Source organism: Mus musculus, chromosome 9 (genome assembly GCF_000001635.26).
Source record: "Mus musculus strain C57BL/6J chromosome 9, GRCm38.p6 C57BL/6J".
Classification (NCBI taxonomy): Eukaryota; Metazoa; Chordata; class Mammalia; order Rodentia; family Muridae; genus Mus; species Mus musculus.
In genome coordinates this window covers 20,362,202-20,385,810 of record NC_000075.6, presented here as the reverse complement: position 1 = coordinate 20,385,810, position 23,609 = coordinate 20,362,202, and the positions used below count along the sequence as shown (strand labels likewise).

The 23,609-nt window shown below is 41.3% G+C and overlaps 1 protein-coding gene across 2 annotated transcripts in view; it reads left to right on the top strand.

Annotated features, from left to right (window-relative positions):
- Window positions 1–628: 628 nt before the first annotated feature.
- Zfp560 (zinc finger protein 560) overlaps window positions 629–23,609 on the top strand; it is a 40,047-nt gene continuing 17,066 nt past the window's right edge. Inside the window, exon 1 of one of the 2 annotated variants that reach the window (XM_030244440.1) lies at window positions 629–794. The gene's annotated coding sequence lies outside the window, so the exon portion shown is untranslated. The remainder of the gene's footprint in view (window positions 795–23,609) is intronic. The other variant, NM_001004190.3, reaches the window with a different exon arrangement.

The window sequence follows — 23,609 nt, the reverse complement described above, 5'->3', positions numbered from 1 at the left end:
TCGGGTCTTGAACTGAGGTTATCATCAGGCTTGGAGGCAAGCTTCTTTACTCTGTGAGCCATCTCATCCACCCTACTTTCCTTTTCGTAATAAACTGTCTTTACTTCGAAAGGCGTGTTTCTCGTCTAATTCTGTGACTAGAGACACAAGTACCTGGATACTTAAGTGGGTGCATTAAGGCTCACAAACCTAACAGGAGCAACACTGGGTGACGTGTGCGCTTTGACAGGTCTGTCCTGTGTCCACACGGGCACAACTCCAGTCGTTGGTCTGGTTGTCAGGCCAGCAGTCTCTAAATCGAGTTGGGGTAAAGCCACTCTTGGGGCAGGAATCGGTAACTGCCCTGCCTGAAGGGGCGTAAACTCAGGGTAAACTGAAGCGCCCGAAGCCGGAGGACACTTAAGTCGAAGAAAACAGCAGTGACATCAGCCGCCCTCCGCAGTCTCTTACGCTCCAGCCCTTGGTTGCAGAGTTCTTTTTCCATCTCTGTGGTCGTCAACTTGTATGAGACGCTGGCGACACTAAATAAATTCTTGCTCTGAACGTCTTCCAAACAGCCCGCGCAGTGGTCGGAACTGGTCCTGCAGCCCCAGGCCGGGAGCGGAAGTGCCGTTGGCGGTGTTACCTTCCGACTCTTCCGGCGCGAGCTCTAGGGTGTGAAGCTCCTTTGTTCCTCAGAGGCGGGGTCCGCCCCTCGGCGGCTGCACTTCCTCGGGCTGTGCGGGCCAGCGCGGCCGGAACCTCCGCTGCGCGCTTGGTTCTCTGTCTTTATTTTCAGGAATTGGCGAGTTCAGGTGAGTGCGAGGTGAAAGCTGTTGAGAGGGCTTTGCCACCTTGTATTTACAAACGCGTGTGTCGTCAGAAATACGGCATCCTCTTCGCACGTCCCTTATTTGTTTCCAACACTTAGTTACATTTGGGTAGAAAGCCATCTCTTTAGTTGTCGGTGTGCTTGTAAACGCGTGTGTACTGGAAAAACAAAAAACAACAAACAAAACCTTAAACCAGTATTCACTCATTGTAGCGGAATTTCTTAGGCCCTACCTACAGGATTCAAAACAAGGACCTGTAGGAGGAATGGGTGGAGACTATTGAAGTATTCGGGTTGATTTATTTCTGCAAAAAATGTTTGGGTGAGTTGTGTTGATGGAAAAAAAAAATAGCTCTGGCCTTAAAGGAAATAAAAGTTGATCCTGAACCAAATAATGACAATGACCAGAAAAATATGTGTTTCCCCAAAATAACATGTTCCATTGTGGAAGTGGTTACATGACTTATTAGTGTTTTTATTTATTTATTTATGGGTGTTTTATTTGGTCATTTCTTGTATATGTGGATAGTTGGTTATGGCAAAGCGACAAAATTCAGCCTATATTCTTGGGCAGCTTGTAGCAATTGGAGAAGCTTAATATTTAATAAAGGAAATAAATATGAGACTGCAAATTGATGAAGACTCAAAGTTGAGGGCTATATTTTTCCTGTCTTTGTATGGTAATAGGTAAAATAAAGAAAAAAATGGCGATTTAATCCAAAAATACTAGATGTTGGAGTTAGTGATGCTGAAGGGAGTGGGAAATAGTCATCTCTCCCTCTTCCTAAAGTATTAGCGAGTGTTGGGACTGCCTTTTTCAGTGTGTCACCTGAGTCTCTTTGGAGATCATTGTTCTTGTTTGTTAGGATTGACAGAGGCAGTATGATAATGAAAGAGAGAGGAGACCTCAGCAGAAGGAGGTTGTCCTTTCCTGGGAAGGTGGAGAGTGTGTGTCGAGGGGCTTGGGGTTTGAGAGGGCAGAAAAGAGACTGGAAATTTCATCTGTATGTTTGTTCTTTGTAGTCTTAGGACGGAGACATGCCAGTAGTTGCTTTATCATATGTTGAGTGTTTTTGTAAGGTTTTCCCTGGCTCCTGACTGCAGATCATGTTCTCTTCAGTGTTGGCTTTCTAGTCAGTATGCTGAGTCAGGAGTTTCTCAGCCCCTCTGATGCCCTTTACTTTAGATTATTAACTCGCCAGTGTAATGTTACACTCGTGTTCCTGAAGAAGTTGGGTCTCGCCGCAGCGCTCTTGCTTGCAATGATAGTGCTTGATGACAGTTCTGTTAGGTCACCTGGAAAATGAGTACTATTTCACTTTGGAGGTGGAAGCAAACTCTGCTGAGAAGCTATTGAAGTAGACACTACAGAATTTATTGGAGTTCAGTAATTACCAGATGTCGAATGTATGGAATCAGTAATTTCACGAGTATTGCTTCTAGGGGGCTAGGTGGTGGTACCAGCAAATCAAGGTTATAGTAAGATGTTAATAGATGCCCTTTAATATTTGGATTTCAGCAAGCAAAGTTGGCCACAGATGGAGAAACAATAGAGATAGATAATCACCCTCCTAGAATTGTTTTTAATATAAAATTTAACCCTAAGCTCCCTATTTTTGTGTATTGTCTCTCTTAGTTGTTTTAACTAGGGATCTATGCGACCATTTTATCAAGCCAACAAGTAGGAATATCTTTGATTTTATTTTACTGTCTCCTATATTAGAAGGTTTAAGGCCAAAATGGAATGCTTTTCTACAGTAAACACTATGACTGTGAGAAATCTAAGCAAGGATAAAGTTCAAGTAAAGCCTGTGTATTGTTTTCTTCTGTATTTATTCATTAGCTTGAGATGTTTCAATTTAGTGGGATTCCCCAGGCATAGCTTTAATCTAAAAGCAAGATTGACTGAACTCATGCATTTTTAACTGATATGTTTTAGCAAGAGCTAAATCATAAAGATACATCCCTGTCCCCTTAATCTGAATCAAGTGGCGATGTATATGACCTGGCATATAAAAGTACCATTTGAGGATTTAAATGAAGAACTTGAAATTGAGAACACTGTTGCTCTCAGTTTGTGTATATTTCAACTCCCTTTAGGTTGATGGTGTCTGTGTAGAGTGGGGGCTTATATAGGCCATTTAAGAACTTGTCTTGTTAAATACCAAGAAGAAAGAATTGTTGGTACCTGGAGATACATGCCATTGCTATTTATTTATAATATTTACTAACTGATTTTATTTACTATTTTTCTTGATACTTAGGGATTGCATATTTTTGTGTATGATGCACTATTTGAGCAGCATTTGTACAAGTGTAATGACCAGATGAGGATAGTTGGCTTGTCTGCAGCCTCAAACATGTTTCTTTTGTGTTAGGAACATTAGAAATCTTTTTTGTCTTTATTTGTAAGGATTTTATTTGTTTTTATTTTTGCATATGAGTGTTTTGCCTACATGTATGTATGAGCATCACATATATTCATGCTTCATTCTTCTCATTCTTTTTCCTTCTTCCTTTTTATTCTTTTGCCTTCTCTTGACAGAGAGCCTGAACCCAGTCTTTTATATACTGAAGCTACATCATCAAAGCTTTGACCATTGTTAACTTTAAAAAAAAATACTTAAATTTACATAATTTTTATGAATCCTGAATAATTAGTCCAAGTCCACGCTTCCTTAAAACAGAAACTAAACACAAAGTAAAGGCATATTTCCTTATAGTTTTTACCCAGCCTGTTCTTCATGGGTAGCTGCACACAGCTCTTGGAGTTTCCTGGTACAGCAGACAGCAGTCATTAGTAACTACTTTCCTTTTAAAGTTTCTTTTTAAATGTTTCTTCTTTTTATTCGTTTTTAAAAAATTGGATATTTACTTACATTTCAAATGTTATCCCCTTTCCTGGTTTCCCCTCTGGGGAAAACCCCCTTTCCCATCTCCCCTTACCTTGCTTCTATGAGAGTGCTCCCTCCCCCAACTTATTCCTCACCACCCTAGCATTCCTCTACATTGGGGCATTAAGCCTTCACAGAACCAAGGGCCTCTCCTCCCATTGATGCCAGATAAGGCCCCTTCAACTCCTTCAGTCCTTCCCCTAACTCCTCCATTTGAGTTTCCTGTGCTCAGTTGATGGTTAGCTGTGAGCATCCGCATCTGTATTGGTCAAGATCTGGTAGAGCCTCTCAGGAGACAGCTGTATCAGGCTCATGTCAGTACTTCTTGGCATCCACAATAGTGTCTGGGTTTGGTGTCTGCATGTGGGATGGATCACCATGTGGCACAGTCTCTGGATGGCCTTTTATTCAGTCTCTACTCCACTCTTTGTCCCAGTATTTCCTTTAGACAGGAGCAATTCTGGGTTAAAAATTTTGAGATGGGTGGGTGGCCCCATCCCTCAAGGGGTGTGTGTGTGCCTAACCTCTGGATATGGTCTTGACGGGTTCTCCCTCTCCTTTGTTGGGTATTTCAGCTAATGTCATCTCTGAGGGGTCCTGGGTGGCTCTTATTTTCCTGGCAGCTGGGGCTTTCTGGTTGCTACCCCCAGTTCCCCATCCCCCATTGCTACACACCTTTATTTAATTTCCTGACCCTCTGTATGTCTCTTCCATCTCTTCCCATACCTGATTCTTCCCCTCTTTTTACCCCCCCTCCTCTCTTCTTCCCAAGTCCTTCCCACCCTCTACCTTGATCTTTTTGTTCTCCCTTCTAAGTAGGACTAAAGCATCCACTCTTTGGTCTTCCTTTCTCTTGAGCTTCATGTGGTCTGTGAGTTATATTGTGGGTTTTCCACGCTCTTTGCCTAATATACACTTATCAGTGAGTACATACCATGTTTGTTCTTTTGTGATTGAGTTACCTCACTCAGGATGATATCTTCTAGATCCATCCATTTGCCTGCGAATTTCTTGAAGTAATTGTTTTTAATAGCTGAGAAGTATTCCATTGTGTCAATATACCAAATTTTCTGTATTCATTCCTCCATTGAGGGACATCTGGGTTGTTTCCAGCTTCTGCCTGTTACAGGAAATATTAAAAATGGCCCCACCCCACGCTATACCCCTATTCTTCCCCTAACCCCCTATCTTCATCTTGCTGCCTCCATGGCTAGCCCCAGACGGTGGTCTTCCCAGCTCCAGTTTGCCTGTCTCAGAGTCCCTTGTACCTCCCTAGCCATCCTCCACCTGCAGCTAGTCGTCACAAATCCCCTTAACCCAGTAAATCAAAACTCTAGAAGCTTATAATTATCAGTCACTTTTATATGTCAATAAATTTTCAATTCACAAGATGCCCACGTAATAATTTTAGAGCCAATTGATAATGATACAAACTGCATATTTAGATTAGACAAGTTATCCCAATTATTCTATTCTTTTATGATATTCATAGCTACCTGTGGCTATTTAAAGCCACATGGAATCTGGATTGTCATTCTCTTCCTCCATTTTCCTCCTTCTCTTTTGTCCTCTCTTTCCCATCTCTAAAAATCTCTGGCCGCCTTCCTTTTCCACTGCCCAATCACAGGCTTCTTGTTGTATTAATGTTTAAATTAATTGGGTGGAAAATTCTGCTACACCTGGCTATTATAAATATGGCTTCTATGAACATATTGGAACATGTTGAAGCATCTTCTGGGTATATGCCTAGGAGTGGGTCCTTAGGTAGTACTATGTCCAAATTTCTGAGGAACTACCAGACTGATAGTAAAGTTTCTTTTATGAATGAGGGTGTCCTTGCATTTGGAGCATAGATATTCAGAATTGAGAGTTCTTCTTGGTAGATTTTCCTTTGATGAGTATGAAGTATCCTTCCTTATCTTTTTTGATAACTTTTGGTTGAAAGTCAATTTTGGTGGCTACTCCAGCTAGTTTCTTGGGACCATTTGTTTGGAAAAATATTTTCTAGCCTTTTACTCTGAGGTGGTGTCTGTCTTTGTCACTGAGGTGCATTTCCTGTATGCAGCAAAATGCTGGGGTCTGTTTATGTATCCAATCTGTTAGTCTATGTCTTTTTATTGGGGAATTGAGTCCATTGATGTTAAGAGATATTAAGGAAAAGTGATTGTTGCTTCCTATTATTTTTGTTGTTAGAGGTGGAATTATATTTGTGTGGCCAATATCTTTTGGGTTTGTTGAAACAAGATTACTTCCTTGCTTTTTCTAGGGTGTAGTTTCCCTCTTTGTGTTGGAGTTTCCATCTATTATCCTTTGTAGGGCTGGATTTGTGGAAAGATACTGCGTAAATTTGTTTTTGTCATGGACTGTCTTGGTTTCTTCATCTATGTTAATTGAAAGTTTTTCCTGGGGTGGCATTTGTGTTCTCTTACGGTCTGTATGACATCTGCCCAGGATCATCTGTTGAGAAGAAGTCTCTGTTAAGAAGTCTTGTGTATCACAGCGCCCCCAATGGAGGAGCTAGAGAAAGTATCCAAGGAGCTAAAGAGATCTGCAACCCTGTAGGTGCAACAACATTATGAACTAACTAGTAGCCCGGAGCTCTTGACTCTAGCTGCATATGTATCAAAAGATGGCCTAGTTGGCCATCACTGGAAAGAGATGCCCATTGGACACGCAAACTTTATATGCCCCAGTACAGGGGAACGCCAGGGTCAAAAAGTGGGAATGGGTGGGTAGGGGAGTGGGGGGGGGGAGGGTATGGGGGACTTTTGGGATAGCATTGGAAATTTAATTGAGGAAAATACGTAATAAAAAATATTAAAAAATAAAACAACTGCAAAATTATGAGTTAAAAAAAAAAAGTCTAGTGTAGCCGGGCAGTGGTGGTGTATGCCTTTAATCCCAGCACTTGGGAGGCAGAGGCAGGCGGATTTCTGAGTTCGAGGACAGCCTGGTCTACAAAGTGAGTTCCAGGACAGCCAGGGCTACACAGAGAAACCCTGTCTCAGAAAAAAAAAGAAAAAAAAAAAAAGAAAAAAAAGAAAAAAAAGAAAAAAAAGAAGAAGTCTGGTGTAATTCTGATAGGTCTGCCTTTATATGTTATTTGACCTTTTCCCCTTACTGCTTTTAATATTCTTTCTTTGTTTAGTGCATTTGATGTTTTGATTATTATGACAGGAGGAATTTCTTTTCTGCTCCAACCTATTTGGAATTCTGTAGGCTTCTTGTATTTTTATGGGCATCTCTTTCTTTAGGTTAGGGAAGCTTTCTTCTATAATTTTGTTGAAGATATTTACCAGCCCTTTAAGTTGGGAATCATCGCTCTCTTCTATACCTATTACCCTTAGGTTTGGTCTTCACATTGTGTCCTGGATTTCCTGAATGTTTTGGGTTTGGAGCTTTTTGCATTTTGCATTTTTTCTGACTGTTGTGCCAATGTTTTTTATGGTATCTTCTGCCCCCGAGATTGTCTCTTCTATCTCTTGCATTCTGTTGGTGATGCTTGCATCTATGACTCCTGATCTCTTTCTTAGGTGTTTTATCTTCAGGGTTGTTTCCCTTTGTGATTTCTTTCTTTCTTTCTTTTTTTTTTTTTTGGTTTTTCAAGACAGGGTTTCTCTGTGTAGCCCTGGCTGTCCTGGAACTCACTTTGTGGACCAGGCTGGCCTCGAACTCAGAAATCTGCCTGCCTCTGCCTCCCGAGTGCTGGGATTAAAGGCGTGCGCCACCACGCCAGGCTTCCTTTGTGATTTCTTTATTGTTTCTATTTTCATTTTTACATCTTGGATGGTTTTTTCATTTCCTTCACCTGTTTGATTGTGTTTTTCTGTAGTTTGATTGTGTTTCCTCTTTAAAGGCTTCTTTCTGTTTAGCTGTGTTCTCCTGTATTTCTTTAAGGGAGTTATTTATGTCCTTCTTAAAGTTCTCTATCATCATCATGAGATGTGATTTGTCTTGCTTTTCCAGTGTGTTGGGGTATCCAGGGATTGCTGTGGTGGGAGAACTGGGTTCTGATGATGCCAAGTAGCCTTGGTTTTTGTTGCTTATGTTCTTGCCCTTGCCCCTCGCCATCTGGTTATCTCTGTTGTTAGCTGGTATTGCTGTCTCTGACTGTGGCTTGTCCCTCCTGTAAGCCTGTGTCAGCACTCTTGGGAGATCAGCTCTCTCCCAGCAGTATTTGGGTATAGAGAGCTGTGGCACAAGGTCAGCTCCAGGCAAGGATGGAAACCAGAAGCAGAAACTACTTTTATGTAAGAACAGAAAGGTGGCAGACTACCAAGGTTAAAATAATTTATTGCAAAGTTTTAAAATTTATGCAAGTAAAGCAGCTAGTTTTCTCTAATATGTCCCTAGGCATTGTCATCTCCAATTTTTTCAAGTAGCCAGGAGAATGAAGTACTAACTTTTTATATGCTTACATTATATATCATCTTTTAATTCTCTCATCTTTATTTTGTCATCCTAGCAATTCTGTAGCCTCATGTATTCACCTTCTAATACTGTTAATTTCTAATAATATATAAGCCTTTCTCCTATAAAATAAACCCATCTATCATTTGGTTGTTTTTTATATATTCCTTCTTTTCCTATCTATGACTCTTCTTTAGACAACTTTAACTCTCTATCCTTGATATCCTCAAGTTCATTCTGACTAATTAATGCAGCAGTCATTGGACCGAGGGTACATATGTCTCCTCATAATTCCAGTTTTGACCAAATCTTGTAAGAAGCAATTTCTACAAAGGACCATGTAGACTTTAATGGCTTCTGTGGTTACATTGTCTAGATCCTTTAGGGCCAAGTGGAAGGTCTGTTTCTTGTCCTCCACAGCCTCATGACCACCTCCAGTCCTCATTCCTGAGAACCGCATTTGTTTAATTTATTATGGTGTGGTTAGTTCTGAGTAATGGGGGAAGTATATTCCCAAGAAAGAGAGATTAAAAGTAAACTAGAAAAGATAGCAGATCAGCTTCAGGGCAATAGCAACCATCAGCACACTTGGGGATCAACAGCCTGGTGATGCTCCAGGGGCAGGAATTATGTCATACCTCCCCTTCTGCAGCTATGCTGGACCCAGCATATCCAGGTGTCCAAGTCAGAAGAGCAGTTGTGAGCCACCATGTGACTGCTGAGACCCAAACCTCAGTCCTCTGCAAGAACAGAAAGTACTTTTAACTGCTGAGCCATTTTTTCCAGTCCCTGTTAGTTATTTTGGAATCTTCACTTAATGGCTTTCCAACATAGTTTTCCTGCAGTGCTGTAGAACATTAGGATGGATTCTTCCTATTTTACTGTTCATTTAAAAAAGATTTTCATGTGAGACTGAAAAAGGAATAGGTTTGATTATTCTGAGGGCAGGGCCATCCCAGTGAGAGGTGATTCAGAGGCACCAGGCCCATGTCCTTCCTTATTTGTTTTAACAGCCAGAAAAAGAAATTGGACACTTAGATGGTGGCTAAAAGCCTTCAACAGAACAAAACAAAGCAAAAATGGGAGAAGAGACTAGACTCTTGTTGATTGACTGAGAATACAAAGGAACGTTAAATATAGTGCACATGACAGATTGAGTGCAGATAATGAGAGCCATAGATTGTCCCTGCCTTACCCCCTCCCACCCTCCTTCCTTTCCTTCTTTCCTTCCTTTTCAGTGTTAGGGATAAAACCCAGGTCCTTGAACATGCTGGGCAAGTGCCATACTTCTGAGCTGTACTCCAAGCCATTCTTAGTAAGTTTAATATCAGCTCCTGAGATACAGAGTTAGAAATATGGGATAATTGGATATATTGTATATAGGGATAATTTATTATACACAATATAAAACATATATTTGTAATCAATTATTCTTTTGAAAAAGAAGAGTTCTATAAAATATAATGCCACTCTAAATGGAAAATTTACATATTAAATTGTTGTTAAATAAAAGGAATTCAGAACACTGAGGTGGGGATCACTTCTTCCAGCATGGGCAACATAGTAAAGAATCTCCTCTCCCTCATTAGAAGGAAAATAAAGATCAGAAGGCCAAGAGTTGAGTGTGGGGTCTTCACTGACATGTACTAAAAGTAACCAGCTGACACAATTCATGAAGTTCATTAATCATAGGACTCAAATTATATTTATACCTGAAGATCTTATTAAAGTTTTCGTTTTTTCTTTTTGAGACAAGGTCTTTCTATACATCCCTGGCTGTCTTGGAACTCACTGTGCAGACCAAGCTGACTTCCTGAGAGCTGGATTACAGACCGTGCCTGGCTCATCCTATTAAATTTAAACATGTGTCTCTATTGTTTAAAGAGTTAAAATGGAGAAATTGGTATGCCTCATTCTTAACTGTGCACTTGATCGAATTTCATAATAGTCACAGTAACTATTGCCCTAAAATAAGTTCAGAATATATTTTTTTTAATATTTGGAAGACGGAGTTTTTCTGTCTTGTCCACGCTGGCCTTGAACTCACTATCCTCTCTTGCCTCAGCATCTAGGGGTTTAAAGTTAGCTTTTGCCATTTACAAACTGACTTAATGGGTGCTAGAGAGATGATTCAGTGAGTAAGTACTCATTGGTGCTCTTCCAGAGCACCTGGGTTGGATTTCTAGTACCCTCATGTTGGCTCTTTGTATCAGGAATATACCCCCTCCCCCTGTTAGAATTCACACTCAGAAAAAGTAAGGAGAAAAGTCTCTTTAAAGATAGTGTGAGCCTGGCTGTGGCTAATGTCTAAAGAGGAGCTGGCCACGGATAGATTTTACTAATTTAAGTACACTTTAGGCTTAGTCCACATATACTGTCATCCTTACATCTCTTTCACATCCTGGCCCAAGGTTATACTTTGAACAGTATATCAGAGACAGGAGCTTGCAATTTAGGCAGGTGGGAAATTTACACAGCTATTGATTATATCCACAATTATTTTAAGTGCACCATGTTGTTCTTTTTCAAATAGTCATTACTCAGGCTCATCTTGCCCACCTGGCAGAATTATGCTTTCCTCAAGAAAAGAACGGGGTTTTTATGGCAGGCAGGATTTAAGGATATTGTCTCATCCTGCACTGTCCCTTGAGTAGCTTGTTCTCTGGTAAAAAACAAAACAAAAAACTGGGCCTGATGGCATGTTGTAAGTCAGGATTGTCTTCTTTTGTTATGGGAACATGGCACATCCACATCCACTGCTGTTTGACACCCTTCTAGTGAAGCTGAGCTGAGTGCTGCCATGGCTGTCATTCTGTCTCTCACCTGTAGGGTTGAATCTTTGAGTGTTGCATTCTTAGGGACTTTCTGCATTATGATTAAATTTATGTCTTTTCCTGAGAATATTATATCTGAGTCCTTTTAAGAAATCCTAAACTTACTGCCCCTTATGTTTTTAGGGAAGTAAATAAATAAGCAATAATCTGGCTCTATTTTAGCCTTTCTTATGCCTTGGAGATCATGATAAGCGTTGAAATGCTAGGAATTTCTTTATGAGGCCATGAGTCCATCTTCTTGGGGGCATCTGCCCCTCAGCAAACACAAATACTGTAATTGGAACAGGGTAAACTTAGAGATAGTTGACAAACTCTGACTGGCGAGAAAATTAGTAACAGAGAGGAGAATTAGTAACAGATTCAAGGCCTCTTTTTTCAGTACACTTAGAGCTTTCTGAAAATGTTGTTTAAAGATAGAGGATCATACAGGTATACCTCTAGCGGAATAGAATTCAATAAATAAGATAGGTTAACTCAAATAACCTTTTCTACTTAATAATATAGATGATAAAATGATATAAATAAAAGGAGTTAGGTATTAGCATTTGCTACTCATAAAAAGACTGGTTCAGATTTTTCTATTTGTCTGGAGCACTTTGAAAGTGCAATTACTGCTAGCCTGTAAGAAGAATGTCATATAGAAATGTGTTTGCTTTGGTGGAGACATTCTTTAGATTCTTTGAATTGCAGTTATGGGGCTGTAGTGGCTATTCCTGGTTGTCAACTTGACAATATTTGGAATGAACTACAATCCGGAATTGGAAGGCTCACCAGTGACCCTTATCTGGAGGCTTGGAGATCCTTATCTGGATCTTGGTTTGAAGATCTTGAGCCATAGTGGCTATGGATTCCAGAAGATTGAATCTCCGAGTTTAAGGAACACACCTTTAATCTGGGCTACGCCTTTCATCTGGGATTAAAGGTGTGGTGGAACACACCTTTAATCTGGGCTCCACCTTCTGCTGGAGACAATATAAGGACATTGGAAGAAGGGAGTCTAGCTCTTGCTCTTGCTCCTTCGCCTGCTTGCTGCGTGAGACTGAGTAACTGCTAGATCCTTGGACTTCCATTCACAGCTGCGACTGAACCATTGTTGGGAATTGGGCTGCCGACTGTAAGTCATCAATAAATTCCTTTACTATTTAGAAATTATCCATAAGTTCTGTGACTCTAGAGAACCCTGACTAATACAGAAGTTGGTACCAGGAGTGGTTCTAGAGTAACAGAAGTACAAGGATGAATCTTTTAAAATACTGGAATTGGCTTGTTGATCCACCAGCACTTTCAAATATTGAAACCTCTCCAGATTCTCTCCCTCCTGGGAGCTCAGAGAATTTTGAAGACCCATGGTTGAAACTATATTCCGAACTTAAAGAAGCTAATGACCTTGATTTTCTTAATGAATTAGGTGATTCAGTGCACAAAGCTTTCTACAAGATGGGGAAAAAATCGGAAAATGATTTTACTGGCTGGCTGCTCTTAGTATCTGTGGAAAGAATGATGAATGAAAGGAAGGAGTTGTGTGATAAAATCGAAAGTCTCCAGACACAAGTAAACGATCTAAAAGTTGCTAAGTGTGTCCTTGAGGAGAATCTTCTCTCTTGTAGCAATAGAGCTCAAGTTGCAGAAAATCAAACAGAAACTCTCATTTTAAGGTTGGCTGAACTACAGCGAAAATTCAAGTCTCAGCCTCAGAGTGTGTCGACAGTTAAAGTAAGGGCTCTAATTGGCAAAGAATGGGATCCTACAACATGGGATGGGGATGTGTGGGAAGACCATGTTGAAGCTGAGAATTTTGAATCCTCAGATTCTCAAGGGTTTGCCCCACCTGAGGAAGTAGTACCCTCAGCCCCACCTCTTGAAATAATGCCTTCCCCACATGAGGAAATTAATTTTGCAGAGTCTGCTCACGGCCCACCAATAGTTTCTTCTAGACCTGTAACCAGACTCAAAGCAAAACAGGCCCCTAGAGGGGAGGTAGAAAGTGTAGTCCATGAGGAAATTCGCTACACTACTAAGGAGCTTAATGAGTTTGCTAATTCATTCAAGCAGAAACCTGGTGAATATGTGTGGGAATGAATTTTAAGGGTGTGGGATAAGGGTGGAAGGAACATAAAACTAGAGCAGGCTGAGTTTATTGACATGGGTCCTCTGAGTAGAGATTCTAGATTTAATACGGAAGCTCGCATAGTTAAAAAAGGTGTCAAAAGTTTGTTTGAATGGTTGGCTGAGGTGTTTATCAAAAGATGGCCTACTGGAAATGACTTGGAGATGCCTGATATTCCATGGCTTAGTGTTGATGAAGGGATTTTAAGACTTAGGGAAATTGCAATGCTAGAGTGGATATATTGTGTAAAGCATAATTGTCCACAATGGGAAGGTCCAGAAGATATGCCTTTCACCAGCTCTATAAGACGCAAATTGGTGAAAGGGGCACCAGCACATTTGAAGGGTTTTGTTCTTTCCCTTTTCCTTGTGCCAGATCTTAGCATTGGAGATGCTTCTGCTCAATTAGATGAATTAAATTCACTGGGTTTAGTTGGATTCCGAGGTAACAAGGGCCAGGTGGCAGCATTGAATCGCCGGAGACAAGGTGATTCTAGTTATTATAATGGACAGCGTAGACAAAAGAATGTTTATAATAACATACCCAGTAATGGTCAGCACAGGAGAGGTGAAATTTATAATGGCATGACTCGGTTGGACCTTTGGTACTGGCTAATCAATCATGGTGTTTCCAGGAATGAAATACATAGGAAGCCTACTGCATATTTGTTTGATCTGTATAAGCAGAAAAATTCTCAAACAAATGAAAGAAAGGCTACATTAGATCGTGGTAAACAGCAATCTCGGCCAGTGAATCAATTTCCAGACTTGAGACAGTTTGCAGATCCGGAACCCCTTGAATGAAGGGGTGGCCAGGTTCCTCTGAGGAAGGATCTTGATAAGACACTCAAAGGTTTTGCTGTTACCCTTTCTCCAGTTCTTCCCCAGAGGGACCTACGGCCTTTTACAAGGGTAACTGTACACTGGGGAAAAGGAAATAATCAGACTTTTCAGGGTCTGCTGGATACTGGTTCTGAGTTGACACTGATCCCAGGGGATCCCAAGAAACACTGTGGCCCTCCAGTTAAAGTAGGGGCTTATGGAGGGCAGGTGATTAATGGAGTTTTGACTGATGTCCGACTCACAGTAGGTCCAGTAGGTCCCCGGACACATCCTGTGGTGATTTCCCCAGTTCCAGAATGTATAATTGGGATAGATATACTCAGAAATTGGCAGAATTCTCATATTGGTTCCCTGAACTGTAAAGTGCGGGCTATTATGGTTGGAAAGGCCAAATGGAAGCCTTTAGAGTTGCCTCTGCCAAAGAAAATAGTGAATCAAAAACAGTATCGTATTCCTGGAGGAATTGCAGAAATTACTGCCACTATCAAGGACTTGAAAGATGCAGGGGTGGTGGTTCCCACCACATCTCCGTTTAACTCTCCTATCTGGCCAGTGCAGAAAACAGATGGATCATGGAGAATGACAGTTGATTATCGAAAACTAAATCAGGTAGTAACTCCAATTGCAGCTGCTGTACCAGACGTAGTTTCGTTACTTGAGCAAATCAACACATCTCCTGGCACCTGGTATGCGGCTATTGATCTGGCAAATGCCTTCTTCTCAGTACCTGTCCATAAGGACCACCAGAAGCAATTTGCTTTCAGTTGGCAAGGCCAACAGTATACCTTCACAGTTTTGCCTCAAGGATATATTAACTCTCCTGCCCTGTGTCATAATTTAGTTAGAAGGGATCTTGATCGTTTGGATCTTCCACAAAATATCACATTGGTGCACTATATTGATGACATTATGCTGATTGGACCAAGTGAGCAGGAAGTAGCAACCACTTTGGACTCATTGGTAACACATATGCGTATCAGAGGATGGGAAATAAATCCAACCAAAATTCAAGGACCATCTACCTCAGTGAAATTCTTAGGAGTCCAGTGGTGTGGGGCATGCAGAGATATTCCTTCTAAGGTGAAAGATAAGTTATTGCACCTGGCCCCTCCTACAACCAAGAAAGAAGCACAACGTTTAGTGGGTCTATTTGGATTCTGGAGACAACACATCCCTCACTTGGGTGTGTTACTTAGGCCTATTTACCAAGTGACTCGGAAAGCTGCTAGCTTTGTGTGGGGCCTGGAACAGGAGAAGGCCCTTCAACAGGTCCAGGCTGCTGTGCAGGCTGCTCTACCACTTGGGCCATATGACCCAGCAGACCCGATGGTACTTGAGGTGTCTGTGGCTGATAGAGATGCTGTTTGGAGCCTCTGGCAGGCTCCTGTAGGTGAATCACAGAAAAGACCTTTGGGATTTTGGAGCAAAGCTCTACCATCATCGGCAGACAACTATTCTCCCTTTGAAAAACAGCTCTTGGCCTGCTATTGGGCCTTAGTGGAAACTGAACGTTTGACAATAGGACACCAAGTTACTATGCGACCTGAACTACCCATCATGAGCTGGGTACTATCAGACCCTGCAAGTCATAAAGTGGGACGCGAACAGCAGCAGTCTATTATCAAATGGAAGTGGTATATACGTGATCGGGCCAGAGCAGGTCCTGAAGGCACAAGCAAGTTACATGAAGAAGTTGCTCAAATGCCTATGGTTTCTACTCCTGTTACAATGCCATCTGCTGCCAAGCATGCACCTATAGCCTCATGGGGTGTTCCCTATGATCAACTGACCGAAGAGGAGAAGACTAGAGCCTGGTTTACTGATGGCTCTGCACGTTATGCAGGCACCACCCAGAAGTGGACAGCTGCAGCATTACAACCCCTTTCTGGGACAACACTGAAAGACACAGGTGAAGGGAAATCTTCACAGTGGGCAGAACTTCGGGCAGTACACATGGTATTACAGTTTGTTTGTAAGAAGAAGTGGCCAGATGTACGATTATTCACTGATTCATGGGCTGTAGCCAATGGATTGGCTGGATGGTCAGGGACTTGGAAAGATCACAATTGGAAAATTGGTGAGAAAGACATCTGGGGAAGAAGTATGTGGATAGATCTCTCCAAATGGGCAAAGGATGTGAAGATATTTGTGTCCCATGTAAATGCTCACCAAAAGGTGACTTCAGCCGAGGAGGAGTTCAATAATCAAGTGGATAAGATGACCCGTTCTGTGGACAGTCAGCCTCTCTCCCCAGCCATCCCTGTCATTGCTCAATGGGCACATGAACAAAGTGGCCATGGTGGTCGAGATGGAGGTTATGCTTGGGCTCAGCAACATGGGCTTCCACTCACCAAGGCTGACCTGGCTACAGCTGCTGCTGATTGCCAGATCTGCCAACAGCAGAAACCAACACTGAGCCCCAGATATGGCACCATTCCTCGAGGTGACCAGCCAGCAACCTGGTGGCAGGTTGACTACATTGGACCACTTCCTTCATGGAAAGGACAGCGTTTTGTTCTTACTGGAGTAGATACTTATTCTGGTTATGGATTTGCCTTTCCTGCACGTAATGCCTCTGCTAAAACCACCATTCACGGACTGACAGAATGCCTTATCTATCGTCATGGTATTCCACACAGTATTGCTTCTGACCAAGGAACTCATTTCACAGCCAGAGAAGTACGACAGTGGGCCCACGATCATGGAATTCACTGGTCTTACCACATTCCCCATCATCCTGAAGCAGCTGGTCTGATAGAAAGATGGAATGGCCTTTTGAAGACGCAGTTACAGCGCCAATTAGGTGGTAACAGCTTGGAAGGCTGGGGCAGAGTTCTTCAGAAGGCAGTATATGCTTTGAATCGGCGCTCGATATATGGTACAGTTTCACCCATAGCCAGGATTCATGGGTCCAGGAATCAAGGGGTGGAAAATGGAATAGTTCCACTTACTATCACTCCTAGTGACCCTCTAGGAAAATTTTTGCTTCCTGTCCCCATAACTCAAGGTTCTGCTGGCTTAGAAGTTTTGGCTCCAGAGAGGGGAGTGCTCCTACCAGGAGCTACAACAAACATTCCATTGAACTGGAAGCTCAGACTTCCCCCTGGTCATTTTGGGCTTCTAATGCCCTTAAACCAACAGGCTAAAAAAGGAATAACAGTGTTAGGAGGGGTGATAGATCCAGATTACCATGGGGAAATTGGATTACCTCTTCACAATGGTGGTAAGCAAGATTATGTCTGGAGTGTAGGAGATCCCTTAGGGCGTCTCTTAGTACTACCATGTCCTGTGATTAAAGTCAATGGGAAACTACAACATCCTAATCCAAGCAGGATGACAAAGGACACAGACCCATCAGGAATGAAGGTATGGGTCAATCCTCCAGGAAAAGAGCCAAGACCTGCTGAGGTGCTGGCTGAAGGTGAAGGAAATACAGAATGGGTAGTAGAGGAAGGTAGTTATAAATACCAATTAAGGCCACGTAACCAGTTGCAGAAACGAGGATTATAAAGTAATATGAATGCCCATTGTAAATTTACTAATGTGTTTGCGATTGTACGAGGGATAGTTATATCATGTTAGGCGTATTTACAACCTTGTTATTGTTTCATGTGAACATGAGATATTATTTGTGTCAAGTTGACAAGGGGTGGATTGTAGTGGCTATTCCTGGTTGTCAACTTGACAATATTTGGAATGAACTACAATCCGGAATTGGAAGGCTCACCAGTGACCCTTATCTGGAGGCTTGGAGATCCTTATCTGGATCTTGGTTTGAAGATCTTGAGCCATAGTGGCTATGGATTCCAGAAGATTGAATCTCCGAGTTTAAGGAACACACCTTTAATCTGGGCTACGCCTTTCATCTGGGATTAAAGGTGTGGTGGAACACACCTTTAATCTGGGCTCCACCTTCTGCTGGAGACAATATAAGGACATTGGAAGAAGGGAGTCTAGCTCTTGCTCTTGCTCCTTCGCCTGCTTGCTGCGTGAGACTGAGTAACTGCTAGATCCTTGGACTTCCATTCACAGCTGCGACTGAACCATTGTTGGGAATTGGGCTGCCGACTGTAAGTCATCAATAAATTCCTTTACTATTTAGAAATTATCCATAAGTTCTGTGACTCTAGAGAACCCTGACTAATACAGGGGCTGATAATAGAAATGAAATCTGTTCTATTTGTACTTTCTAATTGTGACTGAACTTGGAACCTCTGGACATGAAACAAAAAAATTAAACACATATCCGGAGATAAAATGATATTAATCTCTACTTCTAGGATAATCATGAGTTTGTCTTTGTTCTGTGAAACTTGTATAAATAAAGAAGCAACCTGATTGCTAGTCAGTCAGAGCTGCAGGATTCCCCTGACTATGACTCACTACTCCCTCTGGGACTCCATATCTCCTCTTAGAAATCCTGTCAACTTCCTGGGCTGGACCCACACAGGAATGACCTAAAGGCTGGTTAGTCCTGGTGAACAGCTATTAACTGCTTGAATCCTAAATTTTCTTATTTCCAACAGGCTTTATTAGCATAATTATGTTTAGCTGTAAGACTCTGGCGAGCCTTAACTTATTGGAGACTACTGAGTGAACAACATGGAGTTGGGGATCGATGTAAAAGCAAGAGGATTTTATTGTTCCAGCATGCTGGGGTTGATCTGCATACAAAGGAGAGAGAAGGACCCTGAGCAGCCCATTTGGCAAGTTTTTGTGCAATTTTCAGCAGCCATTAGGCACAATGTGATTGGCAGAACAGTGTGACTTTTAAATTGATTGGACTTTCCTTGTCTGTAGGTGGCCAAGGTTGGTCCACCCTGTGAAATGTGTCTATGTACTCTGGGCCTCCCCCACCCGAAGGTGGCCAGTGGTTGGTTCCCCTCTCTCCCTCCACTACCCCCAACCCCTGTGGTCTGAGGAATGTAATTAAGCCTTTCCTTTCTGGAGTGGAGGGCTGCCTAAGTGCTACATGGCCTTTCTCTTCTAGGAGGGGAGGAGTCTTGTGGAATTTTCCAGTGGTCCTCATTATGATTGGGCTCTAGTCCTGTATAGTTTGTCTAGTGTTTGTAATCCATTTCCATAGCTATCCTTTCACCTTTTCTTGAAATAGCATCCTCTCTATAGGTCCTAGTTTTGAAAGTGAATTCTTTTCTAAGAGATATCTTTCCTCATTTGTAGTGAATTCAGTGTGTCCTAATTTCCAGCCAGCACCTATATTCCAGTAAAGTCTCTTTTGGCTCTAGCATTTGGCCAGTTTTGATTAATCTATTGTGAATATTGGTACAATTTGGATAAAAAGAGTTACCCTCAAATCTTGGAATATCTTATAAAAGAGTCAATAAAGTAAAGGCCACTCCCAGTAGGCAGAAGTCTGTGTGTGCCATAGGGCTTCCTAGAGCCTTCCATTTCTGAGGGTAGTATTTACATCACTTGGAAACTGTGTCCACCAAGTTACTCCTGTGAACTGGAGTGTGTGTGATTGGTAAGTATGATTAGGATATCCAGCTACACTTATAGGGAAAATGATCATCAGGGCAGGTTATGCTGTGGCAGGAAACTTGGGCAACTGCAATAGATTGAACATTATATCTAGGAGTTTGTTTTTTTTTTTTTTTCTCATTTCCTACATCAGTGGCAATGTAGTAGTCTTAATTGGTTGGATGCACTTAGACTTTCCCTCCTCTCTCCTTAATGGGAAACATTTCTATTGCTTTGGGTACAAGGATTATAGATCTAACTCTACAAAGGGAATTCTCTCGGGTATTTCTTTTAGTCCAGAACTTGGAATTTATATTTATTGAATGTATATTGAATCAATAAAGGGAACTTTTTTTCTGGATGTAGTAAAATTTTTGAATCTTTCTAAGCATAAAAACGTAGTTTAAGTAAAATGTGAGGTTTGGGTAGGCCAACAGGCACAATAAAGACACAGCTAAGAAAAGGACATAGAATAAAAGTTCCTAAAATTAGTATTGTATCTATCATCTAAGGAAAAATTCTAAAATAAATGTTAGGTTTCTTAGAAAAATTCCAGAAGATATACCTGAATGTAGATATGAGTTAGGATTTTGAGATCATTTACTTGACAGCTTTTCCTTGACAACTCAGTCAAAGCTATCTCCCATTCTTTCAGAAGTCCAGTGGATGTGTCCTCAGGAAGAGTTGGTGCATGTTTGAGGACGGATATAAGAATCCAAGTGTCTGACCCCTGAATTTTTGCAGCACAGGAGATAGTAAAATAACCTGGTGAGGTCCTCCTCTCCAGTGTGGTTGAAGGGAGTCTTTGATGTAATGTCTTACCTAATAGAGGAAATCACCGAATGTTAGTTCATTTAGTCTTTGTCTTCTGGGAGCTCCTCATTTGGATCCACCTAGAAATTAATCTAGAAGTTGAGATTGCAGCAGCCCCTCGGTTGCCAGGTGCATTTTTGTTATTGTGGAGACATCTGAATGGAGGTCAGAGATAGAGTGGCCATCAAGAACAGGGCTGACTCTCAGGGCAGTTGGTTCCATGTAGTGCAGCTCCTTTCACTGCTTTATTAATCAAGTTACTGTTTGCTTCAGTGTTTGTTTTAGAATGTCTTAGGATTTTAACGATGGCTAATTATTGGGACAAATGCATAGCATCCAGCAATTCTGAGATTTGTTGACTATTTCAAATGGACTGACCAGAAGAAGTCATACATTCTGTTTCCACAGCATACCATAGTCACACACCACTCCAACTGTGTGATGACTAGCTATATAAATGTTCGCTATTTTGTTTTTTGCTAACTGGCATGCTCTAGTTAAGGTTATGAGTTCAGCCATTAGACAGATAAAATCCCAGGCAAATGAGCATTATGTCAGAAGTGGAGGTAACTGCATATTGTGCTGGAAAGTACCCTTGTTCATTTGTAAATAAGAACTGTCAGTAAATAAAATCAGTTTTGTGTTTTCTATAGGTGTCTCCAGCAGCCTCTCCCAGAGAAAGAAGTATACCAGTTATTTGAGTGCAGTTGAGTTTATCCTCTTCTAGTTCATCTGGTAAAGGAAGTAAGGTGGCAGGATTCAGAGAGTTGCAGTGTACCAGAGAAACAGTGGAAGGTGAAAGCATAACTATTTCTCAAGAAGTTAGATGAGCCAGATGTGGAGGTACCCACCTTTGATTCATTCCAGCACTTGTAAGGCAGAGGTAGGTACATCTCTGAGTTTGAGGCTGGCCTGATTTACATAGTGAGTTCTAGACTAGCCAGAGCTACCTGTAGTTACAAGACCCTGTCTCAAAACAACAACAACAACAACAACAACAACAACAACAACAAAAATCAACAACAACAACAACAAAAAGATGAATCACTGAGTAATGTTAAATGTGATGATAATTTAGCAAAAGTTATACAGAACTAGGAACATAATGGTGAAAGAAGAAGATAAGAAAATTTCTGTTGTTTTTAGTAGAGCAGAAGGGCAGTAATGGACCTCATACAGGGAGGGTGTTTCCTGGCTACTGGATCTAATTGCTGATTGAAATGCACCAAGACTCTGTGTCTTTCCCCATGTTTCTGAGTCACAAGCCAATGCATTTCTTTTTCATGAGTAAACAGGAAAAAGCAAAGATTATAATTTGGGTGTTCTAGGCCAGTGGCCTGGTTTAAGGCTATCTTTAGGGCTTTAGGTCTGGAGAGAGGGCCGTAACTCAACTCCAGAGTTAGCTTTTTTTGTAGAGTAGATCAGACTAAAACAAATTTGTAATATCTGTAGCTGTCCAGCGGCCATGGATTAACTGGGTCTGCCTGAAAGGGGGGCTGGAAATGAAAAAGGATGGGGCAAAAGAGAAGGATGAAGCCAAGACGAAGTTTCTGATCAAGGCTCAAAGTTTAATATTCAGCACTGCTTTTATATAGGGAAAGCCCACAGACCCCATCCTTTCAGCTGGTTTATGTTGCAAAGCAAGCTCAATGGGCAGTCTGTTCCTTAAAGCTACTGTTGGAAATTGCAAATATAAGTTGTAAAACCCATTGTGGCAAGCACTCAAGGTCTGTTTAGCCTGCTCAAGGATAGGGTAAGGGCACAATTATCTACAACCAAAAGACAGAAAAACAAACCTAGTGATTAGAGGTGGCAGAAGTTGTTAAAATCTGCAAGCATTGGAAATTGTGTGGTATTTTGTGGCCATTGAGCTGTACCGAGACCATGCCATTTGCAATAAGACAACCAGGTTTAATGGAATCTGAGTATTGTGGGATAATCAACAGAGAAGATTGCTCAGACTTTGGTTTAAGCCAACATAAAGTCTTTATTAGCTCACCAGTGACTTCACTGGGTGTTTGGGATCTCAGTGTAGCAGCGAGCCTTATTTAGGGTGAGGTTTTAAGCTCAAAAACTATATCCTGGGTTGACATACTTCAGATAACAAGAGCAGTTGCCCAGAAACAGAACTACAGAAGCCACAGAACTACAGAAGCCAAAAAAGCAAGGCTAGTATATTTGGAGGCTTTCCCAAAACTATGAACATTGAAGTTTAGGCCTTTGTTTTAAGTTTTGGCAGGTGGTGGTGTCTGCATGCCGAGCGTTACAGCCTGATGGTACTTACATCATGGAGTCAGTTGTGCTAAAGTCTCAGGGTCTACTAAGGTCTGGGGACCTGTTATATGAGTCCAAGGAGGGAAAGAGATTAAAAGATGGCAGATTGCATTTACTGATTATGTATATTGAACTATCCCTTCATCTCATGATGTAGCTTACCTGATCATGATGGATGATCTTTTTGATGTGTTCCTGCATCTGATTTATAAGTATTTTACTGAGGTTTTTTTGTATCTATGATTATAAGGGAAATTGGTGTTTAATTTTCTTTCTTAGGTTTTTGGGTGTTTTAGGTTTCAGGGTAATTAAAGTCTCGGAAAAATAATTAGACAGTGTTCCTTTAGTTTGCATTTTTGTAGGATAATTTGATTGTTGGTGTTAATTCTTCTTTGTAGGTCTGGTAGAATTCTGTGCTGAATTCATCTGATCCTGGGCTTGTTTTGGTTGGGAGACTTTGAATTACTGCTTCTCTTTCACTAGGGGTTTTGGGTGTGTTTAAATTGTTTATTTGATTTTGATTTAGCTTTGGTAGGTTGCATATATCAGGGAATCCAGCCATTTCTTTTAGGTTTTCCAGTTTGTTAGAGAGCAGATTTTTAAAGTATGTCCTTATGATAGTCTGGATTTCTTCAGTATCTGTTGTGATGTCCCCTTTTTCATCACTAGTTTTATTAATTTGGATGTTCTCTCTATGTCTTTTAGTTACTTTGGCTAAGGGTCTTAATGATTTTTCTCAAAGAACCACCTATTTATTTCATTGATTCTTTGCTTTGTTTGTTTCTATTTTACTTCAGCCCTGAGTTGGGTTATTTTTTGCCATCTACTCTTTTTAGGTGTTGTTATTCTAAAACTTTCAGGTGCGATGTTAAGATAACTAATATGAAATATCGCCAACTTTTTAAAAAGTGTAGGTACTTAGTGCTGTGAACTTGCCTTTCAGATCTGCTCTCATGTGTCCCATAAGCTTGGGTATGTTGTGTTTTCATTTTTATTCAATTCTTTATTTATTCACTTTACATTCTGATCAATGTTCCCTCTTCTCATGCTACCCCCCCCCCCAAGTTCTTTCCAAATCCCTCTTTCCCTTCTTCTGTGAGAGAGTGGAGGTGCCCCTGGGTATTCCCCTACCCTAGCACAGCA